We start from the raw sequence: 22,521 nt of genomic DNA on the forward strand, positions 1-22,521 counted from the left end.
GCAGAGAGAGATGGTAGCAGCTGAGGACAGAGTGGTGACATTGGCTTCGTAGACGACAAGATGAACGATAGATGAAAACGAGGAGTGTTTGGTGTGACCTTTAATTCCTGTGTAATTGTTCATGCTCAGCATGGAGTCTCTGCCAGCCTTGTCCTCCTTCTATAATAAAAAACTCTTTCAGCGAGTGCGATCCTTTAATGGCTTTCACATTAAAAGCCAGTGAAGAGTTCATGGAGACATCATCTGAATCTGCATTCAGCGTTCAAACTCATCAGACGTCTCAGTAAACCGAAACATTGGTTTGGCTCAGTTTGTCATCTTAATGAATTCTTAATGAATTTTTTTTTATTTTACTGCTGCAGATGTTTAAGGTTGTGCTCATTTTAATCCTTGCATATACTGTTGGGTAGTTTAACCTACAGCAACGCATCATATTCTATAAGATCATCACATGTTTGTAGCGTCTTTGTCCTGCTGGGTCTGTCACTGTGACCGCAGGAAGAGCAGCAGAGTGACACCTCTTGTTTCTAATCGCCTCGGGTTGCAGAAAAAAGGAGGAGGGGCGAGGAGGAGAGTGGGATTTTCCACAATCGTGACTCACATCACCCACCCACGCATTAGTGGACACACACACACACACTAATGCAGCATATATAGTATATACCCATAACTGCATTCATCTGAGGTACATACAGCACCAACAGGAGAGATCTGCAGAGATGGAGAAATTCACACGAAAATGTTCACTATATAAAGTAGCTGTGAGAACAACACACTGTACATTCTGCTGCTATTACTACTACTACTAATAATAATAACTAGTCCATACCCATTGGTAGCTTTGTCACCTTCTACCTATGCCAATCCTCAATGCCTATGTGCAGTTTCACATAGATTGACCACGTCAGTGAGTAGAAAAACGTGGGACAGACAGAATGACCGACTGACAGTTTCCGTGATTATGTACAGCATACCATACCATGACTTAGTCATACCAAAAATTAGAAACAACAACAACATTGGTCCACAGGGGGAGCCACAGCGATCGGTCGCATTTTAGCCATTTTTAAGCATTTTTCTGTTTTTATAGCGCCACCCAGTTGCCAATTAGAGTCAAATTTCTCCAGTCACCTTGAGGCGTCCTGTTCTACATATCTACCAAGTTTAGTAAAAATCCATATGGCGGTTAGGCCTAGATAAGAAATGAGCTCTCTAGCTACCCCATTTTGTTTGATGGGGTCAATAATGGAGGGGTCCCCTCAGATTATGTGTGGTCATATGCCTACAAAGTTGCGTGGTGATGGGTGAAACCCTTGAGATGTTATACACCTTTATGTGATGAGCCACGCCCTCCGCAATATTCATTGCCTTATAGAAGCTCAGTTTTAGTAAGTTTTCCAACTTTTGCCAAGAGGGAACTTTAGATATTGGTCCCTAGATTATGTTCACCCAGTTTCATGCAGATCGCTCAAACTTCCTGGGAAGAGATCCATTTGAAGTGTTTTTCAAAAAATTCAAAATGGCAGAAAATCTATATAAGCGGAAGTTATGGGTTCTTGAGGCAAATGTGTTCCTCATGAGGAGAGGCATCTCTGTGCAAAGTTTCATGTCTCTACGACATACGGGGCATGAGATATGCCCATTCAAAGTTTGCAATTTCAATCGGTTGCTATAGCGCCCCCTTTGGCCAATTGATGTAATATTGCTTCATTGGCATCCTCCCATGACCCTCTACCACTGTGCCAAATTTCACATGGATTGACCAAGTCAGTGAGGAGAAAAACGTGGAACAGACACACACACAGAGTTTTAATTATTACATAGTAAGATATAGTGAGATAACAATAATATTAATGAATATTAAGTTGGCAAATGAACATATGAAACATACTTTAAAAACAGAATACTATTTCCGATGCAAGCATAAAACGCTGCCAGAAAATCTCTGTTTCTGCCACTTTCTCCTCCTCCTCCACTACATTTTACTTGAAAGTATTTACTCCACTACATGTATCTAAAATAAAACTAGAGGCAAGAGAAAAAATTAGTAGAAAAATTTTGTCAAATGCACAAAAAAATTTCACCACTCAACTGCTCCAGGTCTCACAATCATGCTTCAGTATTAATGTCACATGTGATAATCTATCAGTCCTAGGTGGAACATTTTCTGCAAAATGATCACTTTTGATAGTTTCAGTAAACTCAGGTCATCATCTTAGTCTTATTAGTACTTCATTACCTAATTTAAGTAGCTGAATATTTCTATCACTGCTCTCACATTCAAGCTCATGCAAACATATCAAAATGACATGCAGTTTGTTGACTGGGCTGCTAAAGCTGCGTGTGTGTGTGTGTGTGTGTGTGTGTGTGTGTGTGTGTGTGTGTGTGTGAAGCAGATGTCACACGTCTTCCTCATCAAACTAACAAACCATGCAAACATAAAGGTAGAAACGTATAACCGCTGACACACCTGAGCACTTCATGCCTGTGTGCATGAGTGTGTGTGTGTGTTACAGAGGACATGATTTAATCAAAGAGAGACAGATGGATGTGTGTGTGTGTGTGTGTGTGTGTGTGAGAGAGAGAGAGAGAGGCGAAAACAGTGATAAAAAAAAGTGCATTATGAAATATAAAAACAATAAAACACCATAGCAGGAAAGAAAGTGAGAAGGACAGACAGATGAGGAGGAAGATGCAGTTGCCATGGAGACAGGGATCTGACTGGGTCCTCTCATGTTTCCAAGAACCACACACAGACACACACACACACACACACACACACACACACACACACACACACACACACCAGCGGTCGTCCACTTGTCTGTAAGGAACACTCAGTCTGGTTGCAGAGAGGTGTACTGACACACTGTTGCGTAACTCTCTCAGCACTGTCAGTATCTTCCACCGTCTCACTGTCTCTTCACGCTGTATTTAGCATCAGCTTATTTTTGTTTGACTGGCTTTTAACGTTCAGGAGCAGCGCTGACATTTATTACACTTCCCATGATGTCCAATCTAAGGCTCCTGCACTTTTTGAAAAGTACCCACATGCTTGAATGCACTTTTTGTGAGGTGCTCTGGATAACAGCATCAGCTAAATAAATGTAATGTACAGCATGATCTCACAGAGCTGTTAACACTGCGGTACATGGTGGGGGCAGCTAATGTGTTAAAGTTATGTGACAGCACCATGGAAACAATGCTAATGGAAAATAACAAATTCTCTGGTTCTTCAACATCACACCATGGGCGGTGATTAAAGATCTTATGACCACATCGATAATTGATACTCAATTCGCTGCCTGCAAGAGTGCTGGGTGGCCCATTGACTATTTCAATTGATTCACACCAGGATGTTTTTGTCCTTTTGATGTAAATAAGGCGTCAGAGTGCATGAAAGCATCAATATAGAGATTGTTTATCAAGAAAAAGTGCCAGGGCAGGATCAGCCTGGACTCCTGGCAGAAGTCCGGGCTAATTATTTACATATTAAATACAATATTTATTCATTTAATGGCCCCTGGCCTTCTGTCATGATGCAAAAGTGGCCCCTGGGCGAAGCAAGTTGTGTATACCTGCCATAGGTTCGAAAAGCGCGAGAAAGTTTGTGTTGGAAAGATGTCAAACAAACAACGGACTTTCACCCAGGAGAATGCGAGTGTTCGTGTGTCTTATGGATCTAAAAGTAATCGCTGACGTCTTTTATCTTCACATCCTATATGTAATAACATTTATGATGCACTTTCGTCCCATACGCAACAAACTTATTTTAACCAAAAACACAATCTATGTCTAAAGCTAACCAAGTAGTTTTGGGGCCTAAATCTAACCGTGCGAACTTGTGCGTAACAAACACAGTTATTCTTAATGGAAACACAATGTTTTTCTAAACATAACAAAGTAGTTTAGGCCTAAACCCAACCGTGCCACCCTGTACGTAACAAACATAGTTATTTCTAATGGAAGCAAAATCTTTTTCTAATCTAAGTAATTTTGGTGCCTATAAAGTTAACCGTGTTGCCAGCATGTAATTTAACACATTACCTGCCACCACACGTAGAGCAGTGTTGAGAGATCGTGCTCATGTCATGTCCTCGTGTCTGTGAGATCACGTCGGTAATGTCATAATCCAGTTTAGTTCATACAAAGTTACAAAAACATTACGGGTTTAACAATTAAGCTAAGGACAGCTATGTTAGCAGCTAAATGCTAACTAGCTAGCTTTCTGTTTTTCAGTCCATGTAGTGCTAAACTTGGAAGATTTAAAATAAAATCTTTGCCTGTCAACAAAGTTGTTTGAAACAAATCTACAGCCGTGCTTGTCATCCAGTGACGCATGCATGCTAACATGCTCACAGTGACAATGCTAACATGCTAATGTTTATCAGCTATAATGCTAACCACGTTCACTGCTTTAGTTTAGCATCTGGGGATGTTACAGATAGCTAACTGTTGCTACGTCAGTTAGCAATGGGTTGCACCTTAACCTGTTTTATGCTAGCTTACATTTGTTTACATCTAGCTAATTTGCACCATCAAAAGTATGCCGAATTAGCCATTAGCAGGTCCTGTTTGCGATGTATCCACAGATGTACAGACAGCTACAAACGTTCTCTATAAGTAAAGTTCCTTCACTATGATTTCTCAGCGGACATATGGACATTTACTTTATTATCATTATTATTATTGATAATTACACACTCGAGAAGCTAAAGTCATACTCAATCTAAAAAACACATATGTATTATGTCTGTGTTCATTCAGGGGATACAAACAGGAAATACAATGTTGCTATGTCAACCACAACTTCAATCTGTTTGTTTTAATAGCCTATATTTGTTTACCATTTAGTACTGGCACCATTAGAAGTATGCCGAACTAGCTAGTAGCCTCCCCTGGTTGTATTGTAGCTACTCATGGACGTACAGATAAGTATCATTAGAGTACTTTGATGCAGAAGAAAACCTAAAAACGTGATGATTCTCAGACAACGTGTGAAGATAAAAGATGATTATTTTTTTCCTATAGTTTCTAAGCAGATATATGGACATTTATTCTGAATGGACATCAGCGGACAAGAGGTCACACTGAATCTAAAAGTGTGTATATTATGTGTTTGTGTTCAGATTTGACTCAGGTACGTATTTTCCTTGTAGGCCCAGTTTTAGTTGTATTTTCCCTTCCTACAAGGCCACAGAAAAGTTTGCAAAAGCATTAAAGTTTTGGTGGCAGTTATCACAGGAAAAAAGCAAAAAATGGACCCATGGGTGCTGGCAGTGTAAGTCATTTCACACCCACCAACCCGCCTAAATGCACACACACACAGAAAGTAGAGCTAACCACCTTTCAGACCAGTGAGGCAGTAACAAACCCCATCTGCTCTGCATCGCTCTCCTCCTCCACAGTTGCCTGTTAGCACTTTCTCTCTTTTGTTTTGGCGACTCCTACTTCTTCAGCTATATTTTCTCCGACCTCCTCCATCTCTTGCTCACTTGTCTTCAATCCTTCCTTCCTTCTCTCATCTCTCTTTGTGCATTTTACATCAAGGCCCATTTTTTGCTGAATAATTCCCGATGAGTTCTACAGAAAAATAACTGCAAGTTCGTCACTACAAGTGGCTGACAGCGAGCAGGTCAAAAGTCAGAGGTCATGGCGCCCGGATAGCAGATGGAGTAGATATCCATCCTCCTATCCAGCTGACATTAATCCTGTGTGAAAGAGAATTAGCCAGTCAGGGGTTAGAAATAAGAACCAGGGAGGAGAGCTTTGGCAGCCGGAGTCGGCTCATCTATCAGTCTGAACGGCTGCCAAAACACTCAGACGCCATCTTGGACTGTAGATAGATAAAAGACTGGATTTATGGCCAGCTCAGGCTATTTATCCAGAATATAATATGCTCAACCCAATTTCATTATTCCATTAATATTTATAAAACTGAAAAATGTTTTAGTGGCATGAAAATGAATAGTTTAAGGGGGGACTATTATGCTCATTTTGAGGTTCACACTTGTATTTTGGGTTTCTACTGGAACACGTTTGCATGCTTTATTGTTAAAAAAACACTTTATTTTCCTCATACTGTCTGAACTGATTATACCACGTCTGTTTGAAACGCTTTTTAAGCTCTTCTTCATGAAAAAGCCCAGTCTGCTCTGATTGGTCAGTGTCTCCAGGTTTCTACTGTGAAAAATCACCAATAAAAGCTTAGAAACGCAACCGGACACGTTTCAGCACGAATATGATCCAAAATCAGGAAAATTAACAACATTTGCAACCATGACGACATGTTTCCCTGAAGTTAGCATGTAGCCACACAGCAGTGTATTATTGTACTGGCAGCAACAAAGTATAGCGGCACTTTCTACTGTGAAGAATCACAAATAAAAGCTTCAAAACAAAACCCAACATGTACCAGCAGGAATATGACCTGAACTGGGGAGACATTTTTCACATCGGGAACCAAAATTCCATGTTTTCCTGACATTAGCATGTAGCTACATGTATGTTAGCGGTGTACTACCTGCCAGGGAATGACTGTAAAGAATAACAGCACTTTCAACCATAAGAAATCACCAATTGAAGCTTCCTTTGAACATGATCCAAAAGGGGGGGAAAAGTTTCAACATCTGCAACCAAAATGACGTTTCCCTGACATTAGCATGTAGCTGTTAGCAGTGTGCCAAGAAATGACTGTCAAGAGGAATAGCAGCACTTTCTACCATGCACCGACAAAAGCTTCTAAACACAGCCAGACATGTTCCAACAGGAATATGATCTGAAATCGGGGACAAAGTTTCAACATCGGTAACCAAAATTCCATGTTTCCCTGATGTTAGCATGTAGCTACATGTATGTTAGCAGTGTACCAGCAGCCGAAGAAATACTGTAAAGAAGAATAACAGCACTTTCTACCATGCAAAATCACCAATAAAAGATTATTTCGGCAGGAATATGATCCAAAACCGAGGAGAAGTTAACAATATCAGCAACCAAGTTTGCATGTTTCTCTAGCACTAGCATGTAGCTACATGTAGCTGGGAAAGAACTGTAACAGCGACACTTTCTACCATGCAAAATTACCAATAAAGGTACTAAACACAACCATACGTGTCAGCAGCAATATGATCCAAAATGTGCAACATCAGCAACCAAGTTTGCATGTTTTCCTAACCTTAGCAAGTAGCTAAATGTCTGTTAGCAGTACACTTGTAGCCAGGGAATGACTAACAGTGACTAGTTGCATTTCTACTGTGAAAAATCACCAATAAAAGCTTCTAAACATAATCGGACACATGATCCGCAATATGACCTGAAACTGGTGAGAAATCAATAATGTTATGTTTCCCTGACATTAGCATGTAGCTACATGTAGCAGTGTAGACTATGTAATGTGAAGACTTGCAGTAGTGTGTCTGAGGCAAATGACCATATTAGGAAATCCGTCACAATCCGACGTCACCTTGCCACGAAAGTATAAAAAAGTGTTGTAAACAGAGTATTGAGAACAATCTGAAGCCCGAGGTTTTGGCTAATTATTTGAAACTCTAACCATGTTAAATATCAACATTCAACATTACATTATATGACAGAGAATAACAAAAAGCATAATGTCCCCTCTGAAGCTTCTTAATTAGCCAGAAATTCTCATAAGTTTCAAAGTTAGAAATTCTTAGTTTGCGGTTCATGTTTTCTACTTTTGGTGCGTTCAAGTGCTCAAACAGACACAGAGATACATGGACGCTGCAGCATCCACAACTGCAAAGTTTAGTTTTAACCACTTCAAAGTCTTAAAAAAAATTAATTCATATGAAGCTAAACAAAAGCAGTAGGGCATACACAATGGCCAAAAGTATGTGGACAGACTTTTACACATATTTTCATGTACTTTTGTTTTTCCAGGTTTGTGCTGGGCATAGTAGTTTCAATGGGAGTGTTAAGGTTACAGCTTACAATAATTGTGTGCCCATCCACCTGCTTTTATGCACATTTTTAATTTGTGCATAAAAAACATGACATTTATGGAAAAAAAAGTTGAAACAGCAACAAAAATTTTTTTTTTTACGCCTGGCTGCAGCGGAAAACTGATAAAATGTGATAAAGTGCAATATAAACAGTCTTTGAGCATAAAGTTACAAGGATATGTCCAATGTCTGACGTTCAAAATGATCCGTCATTTGTGTTTTTCATGTCTGGAGAAAGTGAAAGAAAGGAGGAGCTTCCTCTTCCTCTTCCTCTTCCTTTAGGAGACTTTAACTTGTAAAAGCTGACTTTACTGACTGTTTATTTCGAGAAAGCAGAATCAACATATTGTGGGAAAGAGGTGGAGAAGCTCAGCTGTCAGTGATGCTGCTGTTGCTTGTTGGTTTCATCACCTGCTGTGTGAGAGCTGAATTTAATCAAGACAGACCAGGGAGGATCCACAGGGCTACAGAGACCTGATGTCCTGTGCAGCTTTAACACGATTCAGAACCTCCAACAATAACATTTGCTTCCCAGCCGGAGAGGATTTTATAACATAAAGTGTCAAACGTTTGTCTCTGAGCCAGGTTTCTGCACACGGTCCATTTATTTTAACAGCGGCGGGGAGGGTTATATCATCAGGTGCAGAGGATTGGTAAATGTTGAGGAAAACGACGCAAGCTTTCATTGACAGAGAAACACAACATCTATTATTTCTTACTGCTTCATATATTTGAGAAATTATGATTCCTCAAATCATCACAAGTTTCTCATCAGTGAGAAAATATGAGACGCAGCAGCCATTTAATTACCACAGAGAGAGGGGGAGGTTTAACCCGGCAGTAAATCACAGTGAAACACAGAAAGCCAAAAAAGGAGAAGACGACGATAGTTTTAATGACATGTAGCGCTACAAATCAGCTTGAAGAGATGAAAGTATATTTACAGAGACAGACAGGTTTTGAGTACTACTTATTGTTATTTTGTTTTGTTTTTTGCCGGGCAGCTGAGATAGCAGGAATGGGCCAAAATTGGTAAAGCTGCTGTTCCACCAAAGAAGAGACTCAAAACAGCTACAGAGATGCAAAATGACTTTAAAGAGACCGAAAGCAACTACAAACAGCCTCAAAACAACGACCAAGAGACTGAAAATGACCACAAAAATAGACAAAATGATCTCAGATGCAAAATGACCAAAAAAAGAGATTCAAAATGACACCAAAGAGACAGAAAGCGACTACAAAGAGATGCAATACACCTGCAAAGAGACAAAAAGACTCACAACAACCACAAAAAGGGCAAAAACAACTATACAAATTATTACAAAGAGATGCAAAGCAACTGTAAAGAAACTCAAAATAACTACGGAGATGCAAAATGACTTCAAGGAGACAAAAAGCAGCTACAAAGAAACTTAAAATGACCACAGAGAGAGACAAAATGATTTTAAAGAGATGCAAAATGCCTACAAAGGACTTAAATGATGTCAAAGAAACAGAAAACAACCACAGGGAGATGCAAAACGATAACAAAGAGATTAAAATAGACTTCAAAGACACAGAAAACAACTACAAAGAGACTCAAAACACCTACAAAGAGACTCAAAATGACCACCAAGAGATGCAAAATTACTTCAAGGAGACAAAAAGCAGCTACAAAGAAACTTAAAATGACCACAGAGAGACTCAAAACTATGTCAGAGAGACAGAAAACAACCACAGGGGGATGCAAAACGACAACAAAGAGATTAAAAAAGACTTCAAAGACACAGAGAGCAACTACAAAGAGACTCAAAACACCTACAAAGAGATGCAAAATTACTTCAAAGAGAAAGCAACTACAAAGACACTCAAAACATGAAAGAGATGTGTAATGACTACAAAGAGATTCAAAACAACCACAAAAAGAGGTTTAGAAACTATAACATGTGTGTCTTCGTCTTATGGAGGAGAGGTGGTGCATGGGGCCCATTGTTTTATAATCTGTCCATGCTGACAGGAAGTTGAGGAGGAAAGGAGACTAGCGGGGAGTTCTCCATCCAGGTGTTTTTTTTTTTTTTAAAAAAAAGATACCATAGATAAGTTAATGTCCATACAATTTAATGCTGCACCCTCATGTCCAGAGTCAATCGCCTATTCTTAGCTGGATCTCCTGCTTTTTAAAAAACCTGCATATACAGGCTTTTTGTTGGCAAAGTGTCTGTCTGAGTCTGTCTGTTTGTTCCTGAGCAGGCAGGGCGCAGCGGCTTTTTGCTGCAAACCAGTGACACCTTTTAATCTGCATTAATTCACTCCCGCAGGTCTCCCGATCCAGGTGAGATATTAACACCCGGAGGAAATGCGGCCTGTAATTGGGATTTCAGATGCATCACTTGCTTTTTGAACCACAGAATCACTGATTCTGGTCCAGATTTTTTAACCTCTTGTACCATTTTGTAGCGAAAACGCCTAAAATGACATACCCAAATTAAAATGACTGTAGCGTCTGAACCGCTCTGACTACATGCATACATGAGGTCTTGCCAGAAAGAAAACTCCCTGAAGTTTCTTGTGAAAGTGTCAGAGACAGAGTAATGGGCCTCTGAAGTCAGTAAATAGTTGAAGATTTTGCCTAAAATAAAATAAAAAATGTATTTCAGGATGAATAACTGTCTGTGGCTTCATCTGAGCAGGTAAATGACACTGCAGGGCTGTAGGCACACCATCAATGAACATTTGTTTCAAATTTGTAGAAGATTGCTCAAAGTATGACCATTCTACAGTGTTTTTTCCATGAAAAGATTCACGCGGAGCTCCAAATGACAAGATAGCTACGTGTCTGCCACCGGCTCCACATGAGATCGCGAGTAATCCTTTAACTTTTCCCGTCAAAAAACAGCATGACATGGCTTGTCACCACTCATCGCGATTTTGGACTTTGTGTGTTTAGGCTGCTCTGGTGCGAAATACATAGTAAATAAAGGAAAAACGATGTTATTTTTGAAAAGTCGAGAGACTCCTGAATCCGGCAGTACCAAACATCACATGGTTTGATGACGTAGTACGCCTGGGAGATACCATTTAAAAGAGGAGGGGGGGAGCGAGGACGCTGGCGTCCTGGTGGAGTTAGAGAGGTTTAAAGTTGTAACTAGATTTGCTTCTAACATTTTGACTAGTTTCTCCTGAGCTACTGCAGTCGTTTAAATAAAGGAATCTGTTCATCACATCAGTTCATCACATGACTTCAGATGCACGTTAAGATCTTCTGTTTTAGGGACATACTAGTCCATACCCATTGACTGCACAGCTGCCGATGTACAGTTTCACATGGTGTGTGTTTGGGATACAGGTCATAGGAAATTGCAGATTAAATAGTCAACTGAACCCATTAAGTAGAGCAATGTATTCAGACAGAGTTTTTGTGAAGTTGATAGTACGATTACTTTATTGAAAGTATAGTAGTACCATTGCCTATAGTGGGATAGTTAGTGGGCTAAAACTGTACATTAGTAGTTGAGGTAGCACATTGAAAGGCAGATAGTTAAAGTGTTTATATGTTGTATTGAGTGGGGCGCACTGGTAATTCACATGGGAAAGGTGTGGCTAGCCCTTGTTGCAGCAGCATACCATACCATGACTTAGTCATACCAAAAATTAAAAAACACCAACATTGGTCCACAGGGGGAGCCACAGCGATCGGTCGCATTTTAGCCATTTTTAAGCATTTTTCTGTTTTTATAGCGCCACCCAGTTGCCAATTAGAGTCAAATTTCTCCAGTCACCTTGAGGCGTCCTGTTCTACATATCTACCAAGTTTAGTAAAAATCCATATGGCGGTTAGGCCTAGATAAGAAATGAGCTCTCTAGCTACCCCATTTTGTTTGATGGGGTCAATAATGGAGGGGTCCCCTCAGATTATGTGTGGTCATATGCCTACAAAGTTGCGTGGTGATGGGTGAAACCCTTGAGATGTTATACACCTTTATGTGATGAGCCACGCCCTCCGCAATATTCATTGCCTTATAGAAGCTCAGTTTTAGTAAGTTTTCCAACTTTTGCCAAGAGGGAACTTTAGATATTGGTCCCTAGATTATGTTCACCCAGTTTCATGCAGATCGCTCAAACTTCCTGGGAAGAGATCCATTTGAAGTGTTTTTCAAAAAATTCAAAATGGCGGAAAATCTATATAAGCGGAAGTTATGGGTTCTTGAGTCAAATGTGTTCCTCATGAGGAGAGGCATCTCTGTGCAAAGTTTCATGTCTCTACGACATACGGGGCATGAGATATGCCCATTCAAAGTTTGACATTTCAATCGGTTGCTATAGCGCCCCCCTTTGGCCAACTGATGTAATATTGCTTCATTGGAATCCTCCCATGACCCTCTACCACTGTGCCAAATTTCACATGGATTGACCAAGTCAGTGAGGAGAAAAACGTGGAACAGACACACAGACAGAGTTTTCGTCATTACATAGTAAGATAAATGTTTAACTTTGAGAATGTAACAGGCTGCATGTCAGCGTGTCCCCTGCTTTTCTCCCAGTGTAAAGCTACTTTAAAAAGCTTGCCGTGCTTTTATGACACCGACTCATCCTTCTTTTAAAGGCCCGAAACAGAAAAAAGAGACAGAGAGAAGGCATGAGACGGGAATGAAAGGGATGCAAGAAAAACACCAGAAGCATCAGCAATTCTTTTTGAGACAACAAAGCTTCAAGAGAGCGAGACTCCAGTTAGACGTCTGTTTAACCCTTAAGGGCACGAGGACGCTTAGATGGGCAGGGTTTATCCTCCGGAGGTCCTCTGTGGACATTCAGCTCTGTTTGTTTCTGTTACCCAGCTCACAAAATCTGATCCTGAAACGTCTCTGAGCTGCGATGAGGATCTGCGCTGCCTTTGAGTGGATTAAACAGATTGATCTGAGAGCAAGTCTGAGACGAGACGAGAGAGATCGGATCAGGAGTCTGATGGCGGGGAGGACAAAGAGACAGAGGAGAGGAGGGGAGGTGAGGTGAGGGGAAACTAAGAGATAAAACAGGAGAAAAGATAATTAGAGGAAAAGGATGAGAGAACATTTGAAACAGAGGGAGGAGAGGGAAACAAAGAGTGTAAAGCTCTCTGGGTGTAAACAGCTCCATTAATTGTCGGGGAGGCGATGGTTAGATTCCTGCAGGAGGCCTCTGACCAGCTGCAGTGCAACACAAACACCAACACTCAGGCATTATTAACAACAACAGCAGCAGCAGCAGAGGAGGAAGAGGAAGAGGAAGTCGTCGCAGCTTCATTCAGAGGCACGGCTCACACTTGAAAGAAAGAAAGAAAGAAATGGCGGGCAGTGAGGAGGGCTGTTTCATTTCTTGTCAGCCCTTGAGCTGCTCCTCAGGGAGTCATTTTAATGCACAATCAATTCCTGATCAATAACTGGTCGATATGTGGCACAGATCCATAACTACTCCTGTTTATGAGGACAAACACCCTGGATCGATACAGCAGGGAGCGGAGAAGAGGCTGGAGGACGATACGTTTCCTTTGCAGTTAAATTAAAATCAGCTGTTTGAAATGTGTTTGTGGCCTCGTCTGCTGAGCTGCTCAGCGTGACGGGTGAAGACGCAAAGTCTCGTGTCGTCGTGACATCGTGACATCATGACACTTCTCAATTATTACTCTAGCGAATGAGACCATGTGGACACAAACTGTCGCTGTCTGGATGCTAAAGGTGGGAATCACCAGGATACGATATGATCATGATGCTCAGGTCACAACACAACATTATTGCATGGGTTGTTTTTTTTTTGTGATGACAAACATAACGATATATTGTGATCTATTACCTTTTTCAAATGTACGTTATGTCCTGATTTATCTAAAAGGATAAAATTTTCCGTCTATTGATTTTACTTTTACTGTATTCTATCTTTTTTGTCTAATTTTTTTAAAATATATTTTATGTTTTTTTAATTCCATTTCATCTGTTTTATTGTGTTTTGACTATTTCTGACTTTTACCTAGTATTTAATCTTTTTTAAATTAAATTTTATCTATTTTATTGGACTCTATTTTGATGTATTTTTATCTGTTTTATTGTTTTTTTTATCTTTATTTATTGTATTTTATATTTTTTTTATTTAATTTTGTCTATTTTAGTGTATTGTATTTGGTAGTATTTCACCTATTCTGTTGTCTTTAATCTTTATTTATTGTATTTGATCTTTTTTAAATTTAATTGTATCTATTTTACTGCATTCGATGTTGTTGTCTTTTATCTATTTTATTGTCTTTATCTGTACTTATTGCTTTTTTTTTTAGCAGTTTTATCGTATTTTATCTTTTTTAATTAAAATTTATCTATTTTATTGTCTTTTATCTTTATTTCTTGTTTTTATCAGTTTTATTGTATTTTATCTTTTTTCAATTAAATGTATCTATTTTATTGTCTTTTATCTTTATTTCTTGTTTTTTTTAATCAGTTTTATTGTATGTTATCTACTTCACTGGTTTTTATGTATTGTCTTGTATTCTTTTGTTTCTTAACAATTTTGCTGTATTGTTGTATTCTATTTGATTATCTCTTATATTGTCTTTTATATTTTTTATTGTATTTAAAGTCTTCTTAAAAATGGTATTTTATGTGTTCTACTGTCTTTTATCTATTTTATTGTCTTTCATCTTCATTTATTGTCTATTTTATTGTCTTTCATCTTTATTTATTGTCTATTTCATTGTCGCTTATCTAATTTATTATGTTTTATATTTTTATTTGAACATAGTTTTTTCAAATAACTGTATTTTATCTAATTTATTGTTGCAATAATTTGCAACTTTAATCTTTTTATTGCTTTATTGTGCAATTTGAATTTTAATTATTTGTTTTATTGTATTTATGTACACATATATCTATCCATGCATTCATTTAAAATAAAGTGTTTTTATTTCCTATGATGTATTTTATTATCTTTTTCCTCTTTTATTGTATTACATATATATTTCACTGCCTTTCATCTATTTCATTTATTCCTATTCTCATTTTTCTTTTGTAGTTTTATTTCTTGTGTCCATTAGTCTCAAAAGTTTGTACTGTTTATACTTTATACCATGTTATTAACAGCTGTGAGCGTGTTAGCATGCTGACGTTAGCATTTAGCTCTCACTGTCACATTTCCTGAGCAACCACTCTTCAAAATAAATTGCCCTTTTATGTCAGGGTTCATTAAGAATATCTCATCATCATCATCATCATCATCATCATTATAATAATAATATAACTCATATAACTCCATGCCAGTGATGTTGCAGTGTCTCCAGATCTCTGCAGCACATGAGTACGTGAAACATTACAAAATAAGAGTCTTTCATTAAACTGAGTGCATTTTGACACTGTTAACAGGCTTCGTAGTTTTTAATCGTACCGTGTGTGTGTGTGTGTGTGTGTGTGTGTGTGTGTGTGTGTGTGTGTGTGTCTGTGTGTGTGACGATAAGTTATATAACAGGGGTCACTTGCTACTACTGTAACACACACACAGAAAGGATGTGACATTACACTCAGTGACTCAGTGGTGGGAGAGAGTGTGAAGAAACGGCGAGAAAGAGTGACAAAGAAGATAAATGGCAAAGGAGAGTTGAAGAAACTCAGAGTGCAGCGTCTGTGACTCTCATATCTCTCCATTCATTTGTATTCACATCATAACGCCGACATAACGTACACCGCAGCAGCTCTGTTCATCAGTGTGGAGCTGCAGGTAGTCACAGACTGTGAAATGACTGTGTGTGTGTTTGACGGGGTTTGAGGGAATATTCCCATCACGCTGGTGAAAATAACAGATGAGCTGCACCGTAATGTGCGACACAATGATATGGTTTCATAAACTAAACTGGAGCCTTCTGGGAAACTTCCCTCAGGGAGGAATAACCACAGATCACTTCTTAAAGGAATAATCTGCCACTTTTTCCTCTGAGTAAACTGGTTTTCTGCATCACGAGACATTCAGCCTCTTCACTGCTCATTATGTTGCTTTAAAAGAGGTGGAAATTAACATTCAGTTTATTATCACGTATGACAAAGGAAAGCTTCCCATATTTAAGAAGCATGAAACCAGCAGACGTTTGGCTTTTTGCTTCAACAAATGACTAAAATGATTATTTAATTATCAGAATAGCTGCCAGTTAATTTTCTGTCAATCAGCTAATTGCTTAACTGACTAATCGCTGCAGCTCTAATTAGCAGAGCCTGGTTTAATGAATATACATGTCTCTCATGTCAGATTGTCAGACTGTGTACTTTAGGGCCAATGTCGGGGAAAAAACTGCTCTCTGAGATTAATGTCCCAAATTTACGAGAAGAAAATTGTGTTTTTCTTGTTATGGAAACAAATGGCTTCACTTTGCAAGGCTGAACTTCATCACACAACAGACGCCACCGCAGTCATGCTTTCTTTTACACAACACTAATAAGACATAATATACAATTCACAATACAATACATAAATTCATAACTTTATTCTTGTTTTTTTGTTTGTTGTTTGTTTAAAAGTAAAATTGTGACTCTCGAATTTTTTTACTTTAAACTCAGAATTAAAAAAAAAATATGGCAAATTTGGGGCATCGGTAGCGTAGTGGATAGTGCCGGCAGCGGCCCATGTACAGAGGCGATGCCTCGCTGCAGTGGTCGCAGGTTCAACTCCGGCTTGCGACCCTTTGCTGCATGTTGACCCCCACTCTCTCTTTCTCACCCCATTTCAATCTGTCCAATCTGTTTCTTAAAAAAGAAAACTAGCAAATTTATGACTTTATAAAATCAGAATATTCACTTTTTATTGTAAATTGTAAATTTATAATTTAATCTTGAAAATTAAATTCACAGTTGTGAATCTCGTAATTTAGGGGTTTTTTTCATTGAAAATTATGACTTAATAAATATCTGAGTTTTGAGTTTTAAACATAAATCACAAATTTCCGACTTAAAAGCTTGGAAATTATGAAGATTTGTTTCAGCTTGTTAGGACCTATATTTGTAAAATTGTGACTCTTGATTCTTGATTTTTTTGTACTCACAAATTTATGACGTAGACTTATGAATTTATGAGTTTCTTGTTTCGCGTAAACTGTAAATTTATGACTTTAATTTTGGAAAATTGTGAGTGTTTTTTTTTCCTACAATGGCCTATTAGGACCTTTGCAAGAAACGTTGTGACTCTCGTAAAAAAAAATTTCTTTAAACTCAAAGAAATTCTGTTTTTTTTTTTTAAATGAAAATATATGACTTTATAATCTCAGAATATTTAAGTTTTTTATTGGAAATTGTAAATGTATGACTTTAATCTTCAAAATTTTGAGTTATTTTTTTAAAGCCTACAATGTGACTCACAGTTGTGACTCTCGTAAGTTTGTGACATAAATATCAGAGAAATTCAGGGCTATTGTTTTTTTTGGCAAAATTATGACTTTATCATCTCGGAGAACGTTTGAGGTTTAATGAGACTGACTTTTAATCGTAAATCATGAATTTTCAACTTTAATCGTGGAAATTATGAAGATTTGTTTTGGCCTGTTAGGACTTTTGTATGTAAAACTGTGAACGTAAACTGTAAATGTATTAGTTTAATTTTGGAAAATTGTGAAAAAAAAAAAAAAATTCCTACAGTGGCCTATAAGGACCTTTGCAAGCAGCACTGTGACTCTCGTAAATTTTTGTGTTTAAACTCAGAGAAATTCTGATTTTTTTTTTTATGCAAATTTATGACTTTATAATCTCAGAATATTCATGTTTTTTATTGTAAATTGTAAATTTATGTTTGTGACTTTAATCTTAGAGAATTTTGTAGAGGTTTTTTTTCTTGCAAAATTATTACCTTATAATCTCGGAGAATGTTTGAGTTTTAATGAGTTTGAGTTTTAATCATAAATCGTAAATTTTCGACTTTAATCTTGGAAATTATGAGGATTTGTTTCGGCCTGTTAGGACCTACATATAAAATTGTGACTCTCGCAAATTTATGACTTTATTATCTTTTGAGCATATTCAAGTTGGGTTGTTTTTACGTAAACTGTTGGTTTTTTTTCATTTATGACTTTAATTTTGGAAAATTATGAGTGTTTCTTTTCCTACAATGACCTATTAGGACCACAGTAAAACTGTGACTCACATAAATTTGTGACTTTAATCCCAGAGAAATTTTGTGCTCACAAAGTTTTGATTTATAATCTCAGAGAATATTCAAGGTTTTTCTTATCTTAAATCAGAAATGTATTACTTCCATCTATGAAATTGTGACTTGTAGATGTAGGACTTTAATTTCAGAGAAATTTTGATTTTGTCCACACAAATTTCTGACTTTATAATCTCAGAGAATGCTCAGTTTTTTCTTTCTCTCTCTCTTTTTGAAATCGTAAGTCATAAATTTATTACTTTAATCTTGGAAATTGTGACTTTTTATTTATTTATTTGTATCTGCAATGGCCTATGCTATAAGTAAAATTGTGACTCTTGTAGATCTAGGACGTTAATGTCTGAGAAATTCCTTGTATATTTCATATAACTTTATCGTAACTGTACATTTATAGTGCCTACAATCTCTTACATAATTCTTTTAAATACCTGCTCACAGGCGCGGCATCTGGATATATGTATTACATTTAAAACATACTTCTGTTCTTATTTATCTGAAAACACTTACAAAACCAAAAACATTACTCACTGACCATTTAAAATGAAGGAGCTGAGACGCTGTGTGAGTGCTCAGCCCTCAAACACTCGACCACATTAGAAGACGCCTCCATTCAGAATATGAGGGAGCTGCTGGAGCCCTGTAGGGTGGCCACGGTGTTGTGGCTCTTTAGAGAGCCGCTCAGGATTGATGAGGCAATAAAATCGCCCAGCAAAGAGACACATACTGTTACAGCAGGCAGCTGTAATATAGACAATTACTGTGAATTGGGTTTCTGAGGGTTGGAAAGAGCAGCAGAGGGAGAGATGGTGTGGGAGGGGAGGCTATGAGAAAGAGACAGATTGATGGTGATAACATTAGTATGCATGGACGCCCGGCAATGTGTTTACTATACGTCTCAATATATGTGACAGAAAACACAAACATGTTTATGAGGACGGAGAAAAACAAAGATAAAGAATGGAAGAAAGAAAAATAAATCTGTGGCTCCGTCTCTTCTGCCGAGGATCGATTTTCTTGTTCTAGAAGATGAATAGGTTACAACCACTGCAAACAGTTTGTTCTCAGGCCATACACACACACACACACACACACACACACACACACACTTCGACCTCGCTGGTATCTTACAGGCGTCCAGGCTATCGCTGTTGTCAGTGTGTCACTTTAGCTGCCAGAGAGTGCTTTTATTTTGAAAGGGGAGCAGAAGGTCGGAGCTTTGGGAGGAGAGCCATTAACATGCAGAGGGAGCTCCCGTTTTCTGTGCAGATGTAAATAAAGATGGCCTGAAACAACACAAACGGGGTTGGCGTTCCTTCCTCAAGACATTTTGAGCATCAAACACTTTATTTCCTGCATTTTGGTGATTTTTTTGCAGCATTTTCTGCATCATCTATGGTGGAAATGTCTGGGACTGACACGAGCACCCAGTTTGGTCTCCGAAATAGCTGAAATCCGGTGCTTGAGCAGTGATTTGTGGCATCAGAAACCAACAAAAAAGGCATCCTTTAACATCTGCATGATACGCGGCCGGTTGCCATTATAGCTTAGCAGGGCCCGGCGACATCAGGGGGAAACAAGACGGAACAAGGACGAAAGTTAAGGCGGCGGGAATCTAACTGGGGCAGCTGGGAGGGGTGGTGGATGTGTCCAACACACACTGACTTTCACTCGAGAGAGGGGTGTCCGCGTCCCTAAACCTAACCACGTGTTTTTGCTGTCAAAGGAAAAAAACATCAATTTGCAGTCGTACCGTCGTAATGCTTTTATTTTGAAAGACACTGTATGTAAACTGTAAATTTCCTGTGAAAACAGAAGTGTATTTTGAAAGAACACAATGCATGTAACAGGCGTCCCAGAACGTCAACAACCAACACACCCAGGGTACCTTGCACGTCGTATGTGGACGTGGAAAGTCCATGACCAAATGTCGATATGTGACGAGGTCGGAGTGAGAATGTGTTGCAGCGCCACAATGAGGCATGTAGACGGGGGAAGCACTTCCTCATGATATCACTAATCCTTCAGTTTATTCTGCCTGCTGCTTCGCTATTGGCTTTTCTTGGCAAGACCCGCCCTACTCCGCCTCTGATTCACCCATAGAACGGTGGACAGTAGAGAAGTAGACACAACAAGGGTGGAGAGAAGAGCTGAGAGACAGAGGACAGTATGAAGAAGGAGAGGGGACAGACTGATGTCACGAGTAATTTGCAGGACATGTTCATACGACCTTAGCTCAATGATAATTAGCTATACTTAGCTAGTGTGCCACAACAGCTGCGTTATGATAGTTCCGTCCCATGAAGCATAACACTGCAGCATTTATTACCATGATGTTGTAACGTAGGATCAGACGATGTCTATTGAAGTGGCCTATGATGATGTCTACAGCGATGTCCTGAAAATGCACGTTAGCACAAACTGGACCCAGCGTGCACACTGCCAACTTTCTGCAGGACAGCAGCACAACTGTCCAGACGGAGGACAGAGACAATGAGAACTGAGCACTGCGACACTCTGCAAGGTGTGTGTGTTATTTGAGAGAGACAGAGAGAGGGGAAGAGAAGGACTGCAATGTCTCATAACTTACTCAGACTGCTGCTTGGTCACTTTGACCTCTGAGTCTTCAGTCCCAGTGAACCTTTGAGTGAAATTTAGAGAAATTCCTTCACTAAACGTTTTTCCTTATTTCTTTGCAATTTGCAGGACAATTCTTGGCAAATTGCTCGTTGCCTTTGCTCCTATGTTTTCAGAGAAACCAAACCAATTTGCTGAGTTTTAAAAAGTTTAAATGCTTGTGAAACATGTCTTAACGCACCACAACAACATTAATGACGATCCAGGTTTCAAAGGGTTAAGATAGTCTCAGTTCGGTGAAAGAGAGAAACTGGGATTGAGAAGGTGTACAGTTGGATTTCTTGACATTTAGTAAGTTTATATCGTGTTCCCAATGATTGCTTTTAAGCATTTTGTGATTCCAAACTGACAAACCTTTAACCTGACTAAAATAAAATCACATTTTGTCTGATGCATCACGATGGAAAATCCAAGCGGTGGTGCCATACACACCAAAAGTTGAGATGAACTGTAATGCACACATGTACGTGACATCATTTGAGTCATCGCCAATATAAAAAATATTGCAACCTGATTATGGCCACACTGCCCAGCCTCAGTCTCCCACATCCAACACTCCGGCTCCGCCCCCTGACGTTTAAACCGACCGGTTGGCGTGTTTCTGCCTCAGTGAACAAAAACTAAAATCTTCCAGCTCTCACTGATTTTTGTGAGGGAGGGTGTGAACTTCTTTACTGCCTGAAGGATGCAGCTACATCCCCAACACAACAAGCAGCTGAGGAGGTCAGGAGGTCGGAGGTCAAAGGTCACAGAGGAGCAGGGACGACAGCATCCAATAAACATGCCTGAAACCAAAAGGTGAGAACACAGGAAGCTCCGGCTCTCCTTGTGCTCCTCCGCCACGTGCAAAGACCTCAAGGTTGATCAATTATTGAGTGAGCAGACCAGAGCACAGTGTGTGTGTGTGTGTGTGTGTGTGTGTAACACGCCTGCTTTCTCTTCACATGTGTGTGGTTGCCACGACAACATGGCGGCGAGGGTTTGGTGTGTTTGATCAGGAACAGAGAGATACAGGCTGATTCAGAGTCTTCATTAACACTTTCACAATAATCTCAAACTAAAGCATTAATGGCACTACTTCATATCCTTGTTTCTGCTTCGATTGATTTTATTATCATTAGGCTGCCCCCTAAAAGTCGACCAAACGTTAGTCAACCAGAAAGGTCATTAGTCGGCAAGATTTCAATCGTCGCTTAGTTGCAGAAAAAAAGCGTGAAACTATCAGGAGCTGCGCCTTGTCAAAATAAATCTATATGACTGGACCATGTGTGAATTTAATTTGAAAGGACAGACACAGGAAGTGTATTTCTCTGTAATGTAGCACAGTGTTAACAATGTTACTGACACTATCTTTAATTACCTTCTCCTCATTCGTCCTCTCTCTCTGCTTAATCTGTTCATCCACATCATATATGCAGTACATTAGTACAGTATAAGTATTCGCCTGGGTGTGTATATTTATGTTGCTGCACCTTGTTTTACCACCTTGCTTTTTTATTGTTATACTTTTTAATGATTTATTTTGCACAGCTCTGTTTTTTATTGTTTGTACTTTTGCTTCATTAATCTGTTTTTATTTCCTTGTGGAGCATGCTGTAACATTTGTTTTGAAAAGTGCTATATAAATCAAATGTATCATCTTCTCCTATTTCTGTCTTCTTTCTACCTTCTCCTTTATTTCCTCTCCCCTCCTTCGGTCATTGTCTTTTTCAGTTCTATTTTAGTTCTACCTATTTCTCTCCCTCTCTTTTCTCCTTCTATAAATGATCCAATAAAAGCCAGTATT

At 38.9% G+C, this 22,521-nt stretch overlaps 1 protein-coding gene across 1 annotated transcript in view; it reads right to left on the reverse strand.

The window, feature by feature from the left end:
• The window catches only part of LOC117245915 (endophilin-A1-like), a 47,319-nt gene that overhangs the window by 12,057 nt on the left and 12,741 nt on the right, over positions 1 to 22,521 (reverse strand). The window lies entirely within an intron of this gene.

The sequence above is a fragment of the Epinephelus lanceolatus genome, chromosome 22 (genome assembly GCF_041903045.1).
Source record: "Epinephelus lanceolatus isolate andai-2023 chromosome 22, ASM4190304v1, whole genome shotgun sequence".
NCBI classification, from domain to species: Eukaryota; Metazoa; Chordata; class Actinopteri; order Perciformes; family Serranidae; genus Epinephelus; species Epinephelus lanceolatus.